This window comes from Uranotaenia lowii, chromosome 2 (genome assembly GCF_029784155.1).
Source record: "Uranotaenia lowii strain MFRU-FL chromosome 2, ASM2978415v1, whole genome shotgun sequence".
Classification (NCBI taxonomy): domain Eukaryota; kingdom Metazoa; phylum Arthropoda; class Insecta; order Diptera; family Culicidae; genus Uranotaenia; species Uranotaenia lowii.
In genome coordinates, this window is record NC_073692.1 from 278416755 (window position 1) to 278426776 (window position 10022).

Here is a 10022-nt window from a genome sequence, read left to right on the forward strand (position 1 = left end):
CTTAGCTGCAGCTCTTAGCCACATCCCGAACGGAGGCGTTCGCGTTCCGGTTGAAGGCCCCAACTACGCGGTTGTGATTTTTGGTGTTGTATGGAATACTTTTTTCTTCACTTCAGGGTTTCCGATCAGTGGTCAATCGTTCCTCGAACCGCTTAATCACTCGCGACACCATGGAATTCGCGATTCCCAACGTTTTAGCGATGGAACGATGCGAGAGATCCTTGTTCTCGTGATGAATGTGCAAGATTTTATCACACACGAGCTGTTTTTACGACTCCATCTCCGCGAGTTTTGATCACAGGACTTTAAAACTTGCAGGATGTAAACAATGCACTATGAACTAAATCCACCCATATTTTCATTAAATTCTACTCAACGATTAAAAAGATAGAGCAACTTCATAGTGTGGCAATTTCATCGTGGACACCCTTTATAGTTGAAATAATAACCCTCCAAATCATAAAATTTGAAGATTTTTTCATTGTCATTTTGCAACCCTGATTGTGGAACAATTTGTTTTTTACTACGGCCAAAACAACTCCTCGTTAGCTATCATTTTATACTCCATCGAAAGTCAAACAACATCCTACATAAAGGGTAATACGGTGAAAATTTGGTCAAGGGAAAACGCGTGTAAATCGTTGAAATCGATTATTTAAAAAATCAAACTAAATATCTTTTTCAAGTTTAGTTAAAATAAAATTCAGGAAAAATATTTAGTTAGGCTTCCGCTTTTCCAAATCCGAATTGCCGGGCCTTACGCTTAACCCCTGCCATCAGATTTTGTACAGCCACCTTGTCCACCTTCTTTGCCGCAGAAAACCAGATTGCCTTGAACTGCTGCTCGTCCTTAGCAGATTTTTTGGTCTTCTTTAGGTTCCGCTTGACAATAGCCCAGTATTTCTCAATTGGGCGGAGCTCTGGCGTGTTGGGAGGGTTCTTGTCCTTGGGAACCATCTGCGCTTTGTTGGTGGCGTACCACTCCATGGCCTTTTTACCGTAATGGCAAGATGCCAAATCCGGCCAAAACAGTACGGAACAACCGTGTTTCTTCAGGAAAGGCAGCAGACGTTTATTCAAACACTCTTTCACGTAAATTTCCCGGTTGACAGTCCCGGAAGCTATGAAAATGCTGCTTCTTAAGCCACAGGTACAGATGGCTTGCCAAACCAGATATTTCTCCGCAAACTTTGACAGTTTCATGCAAGGGATTGCAGTGGAGAGAGAATTCTTTGAATTTATAATGGTAATGATCTAAATTCCACAACTGCTTAACAACTCGTAACAATTTGCAACAATTTGCACATTTTCACTCTCTCTGAGCACCGGTTTCTCTCATTTTAACTGAACCGGTTTCTCTCATTTTAACTGAAACCTTCTAATTCTCTCTAACAAATTGCAACAAATTATAACAAATTCAATCATCGGCTGCAAAATTTGTTTGATCATTGACGATGATTCTCCGTTTATCTCAGTCCCCTGGTTTTATGTGCTTGAAAATATCTGCTACCTTTCCCCTTCCTTTTGCCGAATAAAACTCCTGTCCCGGAAGCTGCTTTTAGTCGGCTTTGACGTAGGTTTCGTCGTCCATTACCACGCAGTCAAAGTTCGTCAGCATCGTCGTGTACAGCCTCCAGAATCGCGCTTTGGCCGTCGTATTTTGTTTATCATCGCGATTTCGAGTTATTACCTTCTTGTAAGTCGATAGTCCGGCTCATTCTTTGGCTCGATGTACTGTTGTAGACGATACACCCAGCTTATTTGCGGCATCTCGGGTAGAGAGGTTAGGGTTTCCCTTGAAACCACCGGCAACTCTCTTTATCGTCTCAGCGGCTTCCGGTTTTCTATTTCCCCCCGATTCAGACCTCCTGGCTGTCAACAAACGTTCCCCAAACACTTTAATTACATTTGTAACGGTTGATTTGGCAACTTTTAGCGATTTTTTCAGCTTTGCGTGCGAGTAGCTCGGAACGCTGCTCTTCTTCCTTGGACGGCATTTTGACAACTGAAGAGCGAATTCCAAAATCAAAATAGAAGCAACATTCTACACACACACACCTTTAAAATCAGGGGTGTTCAGGGTTTTTAAAGGCAAAATTGAAAGAAATACGTCAAGTTGATATTGACCAAATTTTGACCGTATCACCCATTATGCTTCATTAGAACTGTAATAAAACCATCATTTTGACAAGTTTGACTTTGAGTTGAGGCTTCAATATTATATTTATTAGAGTTAGAAACACAATCTACGGAGCTCGTTTAAATCTAGGTTAGAAAACCCGACAGTATTTTTCTCTTTATTTTTAGACTTTATTTCATAAAAAAAATTATGTTTGAAGACTGTGCTTATTTTTCTTCGTAAAGTAAATGAAAAAAACAATCCTTTTATTATATCATTATGATGTTATCATAAAAACTTAATTTCATTTGAAATATAAGTAGATAGGTATATAAAATAGATTTAAAAATACAGTGTGGATCATTGGAACTTAATAATAGGATAAATTGTTTCTGATTGCGAAATTCAAATTTGACTAAACAAAGTGATAATTTTTTCGTATTTATAAAATTGTTGTATACCAACATGAAATCGCCAAAATTTAAAAAATGCATTGAATATAAATAGTTTCAATTCAAGTATGTATGACTCCTTAGAACGCTTAGAACGCTTTGTATAAAAATTTCAAATTTATACATTCTTACACCTCCCATAACTTTTCTTGGTTGTTTTTATATATTTTAATGGATGATATTAGACGTTAATCCATTTGATTCAAGCAGAATGTTCGGAAAATGTAATTTTTTTTTAAACAGTATTTTACCCTCAAAATACAATTTACTGAAGAATTGAGATTTTTACGGAACCAAGTATGTTCTATAAAAATAATAATAAAGTTAACGAAAAAGAACTAAAATTTGCATTTAGAGAATCGGTCCATTGGTAAACGAGATACAGCAATGCAAAGCCAAAATTGAGTATCTTTTTTAAGTAAGATTTTTTTTCTACCGGAAGTTCCGGTATAGCGGCCAAAACTTCCTTTGGGCTACCAGAAATTTATACATTCATGGATAGATTTATTCTTGACAATTTCAAATATTATAAAATCAGCGCAATATTCGAAACCTGCCAGAAGCTATAGGCATTGTTTCGACTAAATTTTTCAATATTGAGAAACGAGAATAAATCTTATATATGAAAATGGAGGCGTTTTCTTTGCAATTAACACCATCACATATGAATCGGTCGGAATGAAGTTAAATTTGGTATCCGAGGGTTTTTTCGGGTCAGAGATGGTTTGTATAGAAGTTTCAAGAATCTCACTTTTTTAGGAAGGGGGGTTCCTATACAACATAATTTTTTATGGAAGGAAGGCTCCTATACAAAATCAACTAGAAACGGGTCAAAACTCGAACAACTTGAAGACTATTTTCATGAAAACTGATTCACGAGCACGAAGATGTTAAATAACTGTACACATTTTCCAACGATTTATTAAATAATGGGTAAAACGAAGTTTACCGGGTCAGCTAGTTATCGATACAATGAATTAAAATTCATCGAAATCGATCAATATTTGCGGCCAGGGGAACGTATGCGGATTTTTTTTGAGGGAGCACTTCCGGTGGTCAGAGGAAGTTGCCTGGTACTACAGATTGTGTATTTTGTGATTCCCCTGGGAGATTTTTAAAATCAAATTTTTGATATTTTTTTTCCAAGAGTTATGATTTTTTTTTTTAAATATATCTTTATTAGTACCAATTCATCATTACATTTATATTACATTAATACATTAAATTAGGTGTTCAGTTCAATAATGAACTTTCAGAGCCCTATAGTTTGATAATCACTAAAATTTATTTATTCGACTTAAATTTGCTGAGCACAATCAAGCATTTTTATAAAGGAGAACATCCTGTAGTGAAAAAAAAAATATTTTAAACTAAAAACTAAAGCTATCCTAAAATTAAACTAATTGTAGAGAGAGCGAATCTCTGCGATGGAAGACTGCATCGATTTGCCTCTGAAGTTGGAGATGATTTTGTTGGCCATCTCTTCGATAGATTCAATGCCTGCAATCCGATGAAGATCTTCGGTGCTGTGCCAAGGTGGAAGCCGCAAAATCATTTTTAGAACCTTGTTCTGAATCCTCTGGATGGCTTTCTTCCTCGTCGCGCAGCAGCTGGACCAAATCGGAACTGCATACATTATCGCTGGTCGGAAGACTTGCTTGTAAATAAGCATCTTATTCTTCAGGCAAAGTCGGAATTTCCTGTTGATGAGAGAATAAAGAGATTTAGTGTATTTATTACATTTAGATTGAATATCTTCAATGTGATTCTTAAAAGAAAGATTCCGATCAAGTGTGAGTCCCAAGTACTTCACGTGATCAGACCATTCTAAAGAAACCCCATTAAAAGTTATGGAATGATTTTCATTAGGTTTTAAAAAATTTGCTCTTGGCTTATGGGGAAATAAAATAAGTTGAGTTTTGGAAGCGTTAGGAGAAATTTTCCACATTTTCAAGTAATTCAAAAAGGAATTTAAATTTTGTTGCAATCTACTGCGTACCACCCGTAAATTTCGACCTTTGGCTGAAAGCAAAGTATCATCAGCAAATAATCTTCTACCTTTTCCTTCTGGTACATCAGGAAGATCAGAAGTAAAAATATTGTATAAGATTGGCCCAAGTATACTACCCTGAGGGACCCCAGCTCTAATGGGTGTCCTTTCAGAGCATGAATTTTGATAGCTTACTTGCAAAGTTCGGCTAGTCAAATAATTTTGAATAATTTTGGTGAGATATACAGGAAAATCAAATCGAGCTAATTTAGCTACTAAACCTTTGTGCCAAACACTGTCAAAAGCTTTTTCAATATCAAGAAGAGCAACACCAGTTGAATAACCCTCAGATTTGCTAGCGTTAATCATATTAGTTACACTCAAAAGTTGATGTGTAGTAGAATGTCCATGACGAAAACCAAATTGTTCATCAGGGAAAATAGAATTATGATTAATGTGAATCATCATTCTATTCAAAATAACTCTCTCAAATAGTTTACTTAAAGAAGGAAGCAAACTAATTGGTCGATAACTTGAAGGCTCTGAAGCACTTTTTCCAGGTTTCAAAATTGGAGTTACTTTGGCATTTTTCCATTTATTGGGAAAATAAGCCAAGTGAAAACATTTATTGAAGATTTTAACTAAAAAATTTAAAGTGCTTTCAGGCAACTTTTTAATAAGAATATAGAAAATCCCATCTTCCCCTGGAGCTTTCATATTTTTAAATTTTTTGAAAATCAATTTAAGTTCATCAATATTTGTCTCACAAGAACTTTCAAACACAATTTGCTTAGAAAGAATATCATCAAATTCTAGGGAAATTTGAGCATCAACTGGACTTACAACGTTTAAATTAAAATCATGAGCAGACTCAAATTGTTGGGCTAATTTTTGAGCTTTTTCTGAATTAGTTAAAAGAAGTTTATCCCCATTTTTCAAAGTAGGAAATGGCTTCTGGGGCTTTTTTAGAATTTTAGTTAATTTACAAAATGGCTTTGAGTAGGGTTTTATGTCCTCTACTGCTTTAGCAAAATTTTCATTACGAATGAAATTTAAACGACGTTTGATCTCTTTTTGAAGGTCGCAATAAATTAATTTCAAATAAGGATCCCTAGTTCGTTGAAATTGGCGTCGACGAATGTTTTTCAGTCGTATCAAAAACTGAAGATCATCATCAATTAAAGGTTGATTAAATTTATGTTTAACTTTGGGTATTGAAGCGGCTCTAGCATTGACTATTGAAGTTGTCAAATTTTCTACAGCCAAATCAATATCTTCTATTGAATTCAATGGAACGTTTACATCTAAATTACGTTCAATAAAATTCATATATCGCTCCCAGTTAGCCTTTTGAAAATTAAAAGTTGATTTTAAAGGGTTTTCAATGGGACTTTGGGATAAAGAAAATGTTACTGGAAGGTGGTCTGAATCGAGGTCCGCATGAGTAACTAATTGACTACAATGCTCGCCTAAATCCGTTAGAACCAAATCAATTGTGGAGGGATTTCTAATTGAAGAAAAACAAGTATGCCCATTAGGATATTCAATAGTATAATAACCTGCACAGCAGTCATTAAACAAAATATTCCCATTTGAATTTGATGAAATATTATTCCAAGATCGATGTTTTGCATTAAAGTCACCAATAATAAAAAATTTAGATTTATTTCTGGTGAGTTTTTGTAAATCTCCCTTCAAAAAATTTTTCTGTTCACCGCTACATTGATAAGGCAAATATGCGGCAACAATTATAATTTTCCCCATAGAAGTTTCTAATTCAATTCCAATTGTTTCTAAGACTTTTGTATTGAAAGAAGGAAGAAGTCTAAATTTGAGACGACTATTGATGACAATAGCTACACCCCCACCTTGTCGATCAAGTCGATCATTTCGTAAAATTTTAAAGAAAGCATTGCTTTTCAAGTTATTGTCTGGCTTTAAAAAAGTTTCAGTGATGGCAGCAATATGTATGTTTTGAGTTTTCAAAAATAAAAAGAACTCGTCTTGGTTAGCCAGCAAAGATCTGGCGTTACTATTCATAATATTTAAACATCTATTTGGATCCATGAGGGAATCGTAAAGTCATAATAATTTTGTTAGCATAATTAAAAGATGTTTGGAAAGCTTCAAACATTGAATTTGCTTTCAACATAAGTTGCATCATTTCCATTAAATTTTGGTGCAAAAATTTTAATTTTTCCTCAGTAATCTCACCCAAATCAACAAAATTGTTGGAATCAGAAGAGGAAGGAGAAGAAAAAGTATTTGAATTTCGGGGATTTTCCCAAGCCTTCGCATGAACGTTGAGACTTGGTTTTTTTCCAATTTTTATTAGTTAAACCTGAAGAGGGCAACCCATTTTCAACCACCTCTGAGAACGATAAACAACGAGTCTGTGGCGCAGAATCAGCCCAGGTAACATTAAAATCACTTCGGGTATTACCCAGCCGTGATTCCAATGTAGGCCGAGGCTGACTGCGAACAGGCAGGTTGTTTGCCGGTCTGACGTGTGTAGACGAAAAAGAGGAAGGAGGAGAAGAAACTTTTCTGGAAACTTTGGGGTTTTTCCTAGAAGCAACAATTTTTGCCCTAACGGGACAATCTAGAGAATTCGAGGAATGATTACCTGCGCAATTCGCACACTTAAAAAATTCTGTTTTTGGCTTATCACCACCAAAAAGGCATTTAGATTTTTCATGATCGAATGAGCCGCAAAACATGCATCTGGCATTCATTCTACAATTTTTAGTGACATGACAAAAAGCTTGACAACGACGACATTGCGTAATATTTTGTAAAAAATTGGTATGGGATTTACGAAAAGGTTCAAATTTTACTCGACAATGAAACATAAGACGAGCCTTTTCCAAAATTTTCAAATTATTAACCTGATCCTTTTTAAAATGGATCAAATAAAGTTCAGGAGCAAAACCAACACTACTGGTATTATTCGTGTTGGTTCTTTTCCTCATTTGAATTACTTGAATTGGAGAAAAACCTAACAAAGAATTTAATTCATTTGTGATCTCATCCGGTGTCTGATCGCCGGTGAGACCACGAAGTACAACTTTAAAAGGACGATCACCTCTAGTGTCGTACGTAAAAAATTGGTGTTTTTTATTATTCAAATAATTTAAAAATTTTTGAAAATCATTAAAAGATTCCGCCAATATACGAGCAGTTCCCCTTCGACCGATCTGAAAAGAAATCTTCACATCCTTGACGGAAGTGACGATTTCTTTTCGAAAGGCATTGAAGTCAGGAATCGTGACCGTTATAGGTGGAATCTTTTCGTTTTTAAGAGTATAAGAAGAAGAAGAAGGTTTCTTAATACTCTTATCAGAATTAAATATGAATATTTCCTCATCACCGATGTTATGAAGGACATCGAATGAATTGGAAATTTCAACTTTTTTGGCAGATGGCCCTGGATTAGGTTCAGCAATCCGTTTCCTTCCGGCCCTTGAGCCGGCCGAAGACTTCCCCATGCTGGAAAGAAAAGAGAAAATATGAATAAAAGAAAATGAAAATAATTTTAGCACTGAAAAGTGCTGATTGAAATACAGGTAAGGAAAAAATAAATAATGTAAAATGTTCCTGCAGGTACACAGCAACGATACGATGCTCCGGCGTACGTGTTGACGGCTCAACGGTACAGATGGAAGTGACAAGAGTTATGATGATTTGAATGTGCGCTTCGGGTCATATTGACCGAACGACTTTAGAAGGTTAAAAAAACAATCTCTTTTCGTTTAAAGAAGATTAAGAAAACAGATCTAATATACAGGGTGTACAATAAGTTCGAATAAAAATTAAAACCAGGTTATTTTTTAATCAACTTGTCAGAATTTATTTTTTTATTCAAATTGTTAGACAATTTAACAGTGATCAACAATATTAATTGTTTTCCTAAAATTCATACGACACGTTCCTTTTCTATTGATATTGCGTCCCTTATATAAACGAACGATAATGATTTTAGATGCAGTAAAAATGGGTTTCCTGTATTTGTTTATTCTCGACAACATGTTAAATTTAAAAAAAAAATCAAGAAAGTAAGAGTTGGAAAACTGGTGACCTTTTTTTTAAGAGGCAAATGAGCAAAAATCAATACTTTTTGTGTGAGATGGTCTATCGAAATGGACACGACATGCAAACAAACTCAATAGCACAATAATTGACCAAAGTAAACTTTATACAAAGCTCCTCAAGCATATATTTGATGTTTATATTCTATATATGGTGTGAAATAATTATATGCTTTACAAAGCTTTTTGATGAAATTCAGTTGGGACGTAACTGTTTTTTGGATATTAGGAATCAAATACGAAGAATTAAAGTTTTGTTTATTCTGTACTCATTCATCGTTCACAACATCAACGATATTAAGGCGCCAGCACAAAATTTTACTTCAGAAGTTTGCGGACTTCCGACTTCCGAAAAACTTCCGACAAAGGAAAGTGAAGTACTAGATTGTCGGAAGTCTGTGTTTTGTTGCCAGTTCACCAACGACATTTAAAAAAAATCATTAAAATTCACAATATGTGCTACGAGTTTACCACATCAACATGATTAAAAGTGTACTCGAATCTATTAAACACCCTGTAAATTCAATGAAAAGTTTTCAGAACGCGAATAATTTTCTAACGGTTTTAATAAAATTTAGCACAAATGAATTCATTGAAACTGTTATAAGACGTTCCACTTTTTTTAAAGGAGGCTCCCAAGGAAAAATATAAGTAAAAATCTATGGACGTCAAAATTTAGTCCTGAGCTAGGGAAGTTCATACCAGTGCTTAGTCAACAGTTCCTAACGACATCTGAGCACGAGTCATCAATAGATAAATACAAAAGGTGCAACAGTTTCACAGTCTCATGCAATGTCCCAATCAATCAAGCTCGTGTGTAGGCTTTGTTTTACGGATTAATCAAGCTGATTTATGGCGAATTCCTTGATGTTATTAATTCAAATATGCCACGATTTGGATTCATATTTCAAACCCGATGCCACCGAAAGTGCCGGAACACCACCCCGGAAAAGGCAAAATGGGGTGTGGGCGAGGACATGTTTGTATGTCGATCGTTCTGACAAAGCGAGCAAATTTATTACGGATGGTGGAATTCCAATTGTATCCCGAAACCGATTGATGTCCGTATGTGTGCGAAAAGCTAGAAACATTCTGCCAACATGATGCACACATACGAGGGCTTTCGCTAACAAGCGCCACTTACAGAAGGAAATTCATAGAGCGAGATTCGTTTTTCCGATAAGTACACTTTTGACTCCACGTTGCTTCCGTATGGTTCATTGAAAATTTTATTCCCTTCCTCTTCGGAGGGCTGGAATGCTTTCAATCGGATTGAGAAAAGGCCAGCAGAGCAAATAGATTATGTCTAATTTATCAATTTCCATAAAATAACTCGTACGTTCTTTCGGAAGATCGCTTATGGCACTGACTGG